The sequence below is a fragment of the Lathyrus oleraceus genome, chromosome 6 (assembly GCF_024323335.1).
Source record: "Lathyrus oleraceus cultivar Zhongwan6 chromosome 6, CAAS_Psat_ZW6_1.0, whole genome shotgun sequence".
Lineage (NCBI taxonomy): Eukaryota > Viridiplantae > Streptophyta > Magnoliopsida > Fabales > Fabaceae > Lathyrus > Lathyrus oleraceus.
Genome location: NC_066584.1, coordinates 470,311,115 through 470,317,449, shown reverse-complemented (window position 1 = coordinate 470,317,449; position 6,335 = coordinate 470,311,115). Strand labels below are relative to the sequence as shown.

The window sequence follows — 6,335 nt, the reverse complement described above, 5'->3', positions numbered from 1 at the left end:
ATTCTTTTTCTTTTGTCAGAGTCAGAATATCATCCTTTAATTCAGAAACTGTTATCTCAAGCTTATCACATTCTCCAATGGTGTCATACCCCGATTTTGTCCCTGAAATTTTTTCCCCATCAATCACTCATTTGCATTCTTTCTTCATGACCATTCCATCGGGTCATGATACTATCAAAAAAAAAACGTTTGTTGGTGGACTCGCTACCACGACCAATCCATGTTTGTCTTTTGGGTTTTGTTTCTTGATTTTTAGTATAAGATGATTAATTTCCTTAACAATGCGAGATTTGAAAACTCTTTCATTTGTTAGAATCAAGTGAACCTCATGTTTCATCTTTCGTTCCAATTTCATTGAGGTGATTATTCATCTGTCATTTGTCTTACTACCAGTTTTTACCCCCTTTCGAGTAAATTATGTGTCAAGTGCAAAACAGTTGTTTTTGGGTCATCATTCATATTCATTTTCTCATTCATTCATTCAATCATAATCATCCATTTACATAGCATATGATTAATTCATCATACATAAGGTCTCTAAAATACAAAGAAAGTCTCGTCAGAAGGAATGAGGAAGGTTTTGTTCCTATACAAGTGATTGTTTCTTTTAGAAGAAAAAAAAACACAAAGAAGCTCACACGGGGCCAATTACTTAGTGTTGTTGCACTGAAGGAATCTTCACTGCTTGTTGTTAGTAGTGATGAGAAAAAGGTCAAGCGGTTCAATCCACTTCGTCTCAATGAAGTGAAAGATCATTAGTTATTTACTGTTTTTGGCAGAGGATTTGCCAGAGGACCATTCAAAGGAGAACATTCGGCAAATATTCCAAAAAAAGCTGGAAATATAAAAAGGGTAACTATAAATGACCCGCGTTCCACTGCAGTGTCTGCTAAACATATCAAGCAAGACAAGTCTTGGTAGCAAGTTGCACGCTCTTGTAGAATATGAGACTGTCAAGGCTGATGAGAAACCTGTTGGCCTCTCCCGCGGAAGAAAACTTTATAAACCATAACACTCCACTTAACAACGATGCGGCTTCCAAACAGGGTCCATGTTGGTCTCAGCTCAAGTTCGCCGGTATGTTGCAGTGAGGGCCAATGCAGAGAAAATGACAAAGAGGAACTCAGAAGGAACAAATTTGGATGCTCTATTACAGATGCTTCCGGGTTGTGTGAGTCGGGACCTTATAGATCAACTAACAGTAGAGTTTTGTTATCTAAATTCAGAATCAAATAGGAAAAAAGCTTGTGAAGGCTTTGTTTAGTTGTTCCAAGGACTTCTCTAAAGCTGCTAGCGTATTACTCACGCATGTTTGCTACACTTTCAACTTGTATGAAGGATGTCTCCTCCCTTCTATTGCATATTTTGGAGGAGGATTTCTCGCCGGACATCCGCTAGAAAGCTAGTTTCAACTCCAGTATCAGAGCAGGTTACTGACAATCCTTTGTCGTCCTTGGAAACCAGTGTAGCATATGAAAAACCTTTGATACCTGAAAATGATAAATATGAACAGTGCAATGTTCCTATTCCGAAGCTGCAATGACCCCCTTCATCCGAAAATTTGAATTTAGATAGCATTCCTGTTGTTGAATTTTTTTCTGTTTATTCTTGTTTAAGATCATTCAGTACCTTGTTGTTTTTGAGTCCATTTGAGCTGGAACATCTTGTAGCTGCACTTAAGTCTGAAATCCCTAGTGTATTATTCGATAGCATTCATGTTATTTTGCTTACTCTGAGAAAGCGTTTGGAATTCCTTTACACTGAGGGTTGCCAATCTGCATCTATTTGCCTGAGGAATCTTAACTGGGATTTCTTGGACATTGTCACATGGCCCATGTTCTTGGCCGAGTACCTTCTGATTCACAGTTCACAATATAAAACTAGTTTTGATGCTAACCTCTCAATATTGGTAACTGATTACTACAAACAACCTGTCATTTTGAAGCTTGAGATTCTTCAGTGCTTGTGTGATGATATGATTGAAGCAGACACCATAAGGAAAAAGAAAGCTGTAATGGATGTTTCTGGAGGCACTTCCTTCACTGAGGAGATGGTAGATGAAACAACTGACTTGAACAGTGATGAATGTTGCCTTTGCAAGATGGATGGAAATTTAATACGTTGTGATGGTTGCCCTGCTGCATACCACTCAAGGTGTGTCGGAATTGCAAGTAACAATCTGCCTGAAGGTGACTGGTATTGCCCTGAGTGTGCTATTGGCAAACACCAGGCATCGAGGAAATCACGAAGGTCACTCCGAGGAGCAGACTTGTTGGGGATGGATCCTCACGGCTGTCTTTATTTTGGTAGTTGTGGTTACCTGTTAGTTTCAAAGTCATCAGATGCGAGGTCCTTGTTCAATTACTACCATGTAAATGATATACCTGTTGTGATTGAAGTTCTAGAATCCGTGGATACTTTATATGGAGACTTATTAATGGCTATCTACAAGAGTTGGGATATTCCGGTTGACTTAAATGCAGGGGCTAGTAATTTGGCAGTCTTTAATCAAAGTTCATTCAAGAACATGCAAATGACAGCTAAATATTATTCTACGTCCACATCTTTAGCACCTTTTACTTCTTCAGTAACATTTATGGACAAAACTCTAGTTGATGATCAGAAAAAGTTGGAGAAAAATTCAACTATTGACTCGACAATAGAAAGTCCTTGTATTGCCTCAGAAGGATCAGCTAATACAACACAGATGAGATCTGGCATTGAGAGTATTCAGATGCACAGGCTATACGATTCCAATAGATCGGATGAATCCTTAAATCAATCAAGAATACCAGAAAAAGACTTTCCTGTTGGTGACTGTTCTTTGGCATCTTCCAGACCAGACGGGGAACATAATATCAAGTGAAGATCCAGCACTGATTTTGTACACTAGCGGGACAACAGTTAAAATTCTGTCTGGAGGATGCAGTCATGATATGATGAAGAAACTTGCACATTGCCTAGCACTGCTTCCAAAATCAAAAGGAGATGAAGAAAGTTGGTCTGTGATGTTGCAGAAAATTTTGATTTTAATAAATGATCAATTAAATTTGAAGTTTGAAGGTCTAGAAGAAGATTACATTCGAAAAGAGTTCAACAGATTGTTGAGTCTTCCCGGGAAACAACCTCCACCACCGTTAGGAGGCCATGTTTCCTCTAAAGAAGCTAGTGACAACACAACAAAGAGGTCTAAACAATCACGAACGTCTCTACACTTATGTCTAGTTGTTGCATGCTGCTCACAAATGCTTATCAAGTTAAGGTTAATGTACCTGTTCGCCTGCTATTGGTCTTTGTTGAGAGAATTCTGATGGTAAATGGCGCTTTGCCAGAAATGTCATTGCCATTCATGACCGCCAGGCAGCAGGAGAACATTTGTTCAGAACTTCCAGTTTCGCATATTTGTAGCCTGGAATTGCTTACAGCTATTGTAAAGGCCACAGGCAGTCAACCATTACCACATGCTGCCTCTATTGTACGTTTAATTACGAAGTACTTCAAGACATGTGAGCTTCCAGAAATAAGGATTAAGGTCTATTCAGTTGCAGAGATTATGCTCATATCCATGGGTGTTGGAATGGCTTTATGCCTGTTAAAGGAAGTGTCGATATTGTTATTGCTGCAGGTCCTTACGAAACCAACAGTGACGATGACGAAGATTATTCGGTTTGGGTTGATTGATGCCGGTTTAATATCTTAACTCACTGCAGGTGGAATATCGGGGGTTAATTCCGCTGTCTACGTCGATGGTTGAGCCGCTGCAATTGCCGTCACCGTTTGATTGTGTTTTGGGTGGACCTTGGTTTCAGAATGGGTGCGGCATAAAACTGTTAGTACTTTGAGGCTAAATCAGTCAGTGTCTCTGGAATAATTCAGTGAAGAATCTATTATGCAAATACAACTGCTCAGCAGCTTGAAGAAGAGATGGTCCAATTTCCTCCTGTTGATGAACTGTTATCAATTTGTACAAAACTTTTGCATAAGGAATCTCTAGCTTTTCCTGTCCATGACTTGCTTGTAATGATATGCTCTCATGATGAGGGTAGATATAGATCTAATGTTGTCACTTTTCTTCTTGATCGGATCAAGGAATGTGGATTGGTTTCTAGTCATGGAAATGGTACCATGCTGGCTGCACTGTTTCATGTTCTTGCTTTAATTCTTAATGAGGACGTTGTAGCAAGGGAAGCTGCTTCAAAAAGTAGCTTCATCAAAATTGCATCAGATATACTCTATCAGTGGGATTCAAGTCTCGGTCAAGGGGAGAAAGGCCAGATTCCTAAATGGGTCACGGATGCTTTTCTTGCATTAGACAGGTTGCTGCAAGTGGATGAAAGAGTGAATTCTGAAATTGTAGAGCAGTTGAAGAAGGAAGTTGTGAATAATACGCAGACATCACTTACCATTGATGATGATAAGCAACACAACTTACAGTCTGCATTGGGCCTGTCTTCCAAGTATGCAGATATACATGAGCAGAAGAGACTTGTTGTAGATTGCCCAACAGAATATCACTTGGAAGCATTATTGTCGGTAAAATCACTAGCTACTTATGGTGATCAAGTGGGAAACATGTCAAAGAGTGTTGCATGCGTAATTCACTTAACACCTGAATTTGTTGTAAGTTGTTCAAATTACCAAAAATGGATGAAGACATTTGGTTCTGCACAACATATCATGGCCGGACATGAAAAGAAGAATATAGAGTTTCAGGATATTTCCAATGTTCGATGCTAGACTTCATAGCCTACAAATTTTATTTGCTATGCAAGGTTTATCATTACTCAAAGTTGGTGGAGGAATGGTTTACTCTACGTGCTCAATGAATCCTATTGAAAATGAAGCTGTGGTTGCAGAGCTTTTGCGGAGGTGTGGCGAGTCTGTCAAACTTCTTGATGTGTCTAGTGAGCTTCCACAACTAATTCGTCGGCCAGGTCTCAAAAAATGGGAAAGTATATTTGAGCTTATTGAAGCTATTGTCGACAAGCCTCCTCCTGTGCTCGTTGCTTGCACTAGAAGGTTTGTCGGGTAATGCATATGGTCTTGTTGCTGAGGTAATGAGGAAATTAGTATCCATTGCTCCAATTCACTGTCAGCTTTTTGTCTCGCACCTGTCGGGAGCAGTTCGTGACTTGACTTCATCTGTTATGGATGAATTACGCACTTTCAGTGAAGCAATAAAAGCTCTTCTTACTACGTCTGCTAATGGTGCTTTGATTTTGAGGGTTTTGCAAGCCTTGAGTTCCTTTGTCACCTCATCGACTGAGAAAGAGAACGATGGAATTTCTCGGGCTTATTTTGAGTTTTCTGAAATCAATCCAGTATTAGAGCCCTTGTGGCATGAACTGAGCTGCTGCATAAGCAAGATAGAATCCTACTCTGAGCCAGCATCTGAGATTTCAACACCTTTCATTTCCATCGGGTCAGCACGACTTATGAACATCAGCACCTCAATTCACACCTCCTCCCTACAAGCATCAAACAATACATATCATATTCAAGTGAATTCGCAGCCGTGAATAGCTTTTTACCGGCGGTAAAAATTCACAAGCAACAAAAGGGAATCAAAATATTTCCAGGAGAAGGTACAAGGTATAAGTTACCTTTTTCAGAGCAAGCACCAAATCAGGATAGACAAAACTGGCAGCACCAAAAGCACTTCCAAGTCCAACACCCCTTTGGTCTCAGCGGCCAATTCAAAAGACCCTAGCAGTGTGACTATAAAAGGGAGGCCATTGTTCACTAACAGGGAGAGAGAGCCGGAAAAACCCTAAAATTTGGATAGCCGCCACTGCTCACCCATAAGGAAGAGAGAATTCTGAAAAACACAAAAGCGCCGTTACTGTTCACTGAGAGAAAGAGGAGTCGGCAGCAAGGAGAAGAGAAAGCCATAGTTTTTCTTGGTGGTGAAGAGCGGACAAGAAGATCAAAACCGGTTCAGGTGAAAAGCTTACTCACATTCGTCGATCCAACTCGCCGCAACCGGTTAGCTTCCTTTTCGAGCTTCATTTCTATGTTTCGATTATGCTTTGAACTCCATGTTTGATTTAGCAACACCGCTGCTTGTTTGTTTGAGATGTTAATTTGCTGTTAAAATTTTGATTTTCAAAATGGAAAGAAAACTGAGCTTTGTCATTCGTCGTTACTATTTTCAACATGAGCTTTGGTTATTCGTAGATAGTGTTTTCAACATGAGCTTTGGTTATTCGTCGTACCGTTTTCAACTTTGTGTTTTATTGAAAAGGTTTGGTGCGTCTTTTGTTAGATTATGTATTAGCGTTTCAAACTATGTAACAAGGATGTTTATTTGGCTGAGTTGGTAAAGGGGTGCTTTG

The 6,335-nt window shown here is 39.9% G+C and overlaps 1 pseudogene; it reads left to right on the top strand.

Annotated features, from left to right (window-relative positions):
- The first annotated feature begins 454 nt into the window (after positions 1 to 454).
- Positions 455 to 4,097, top strand: LOC127094626 (DDT domain-containing protein PTM-like; annotated as a pseudogene).
- The last annotated feature ends 2,238 nt before the right edge of the window (positions 4,098 to 6,335 follow it).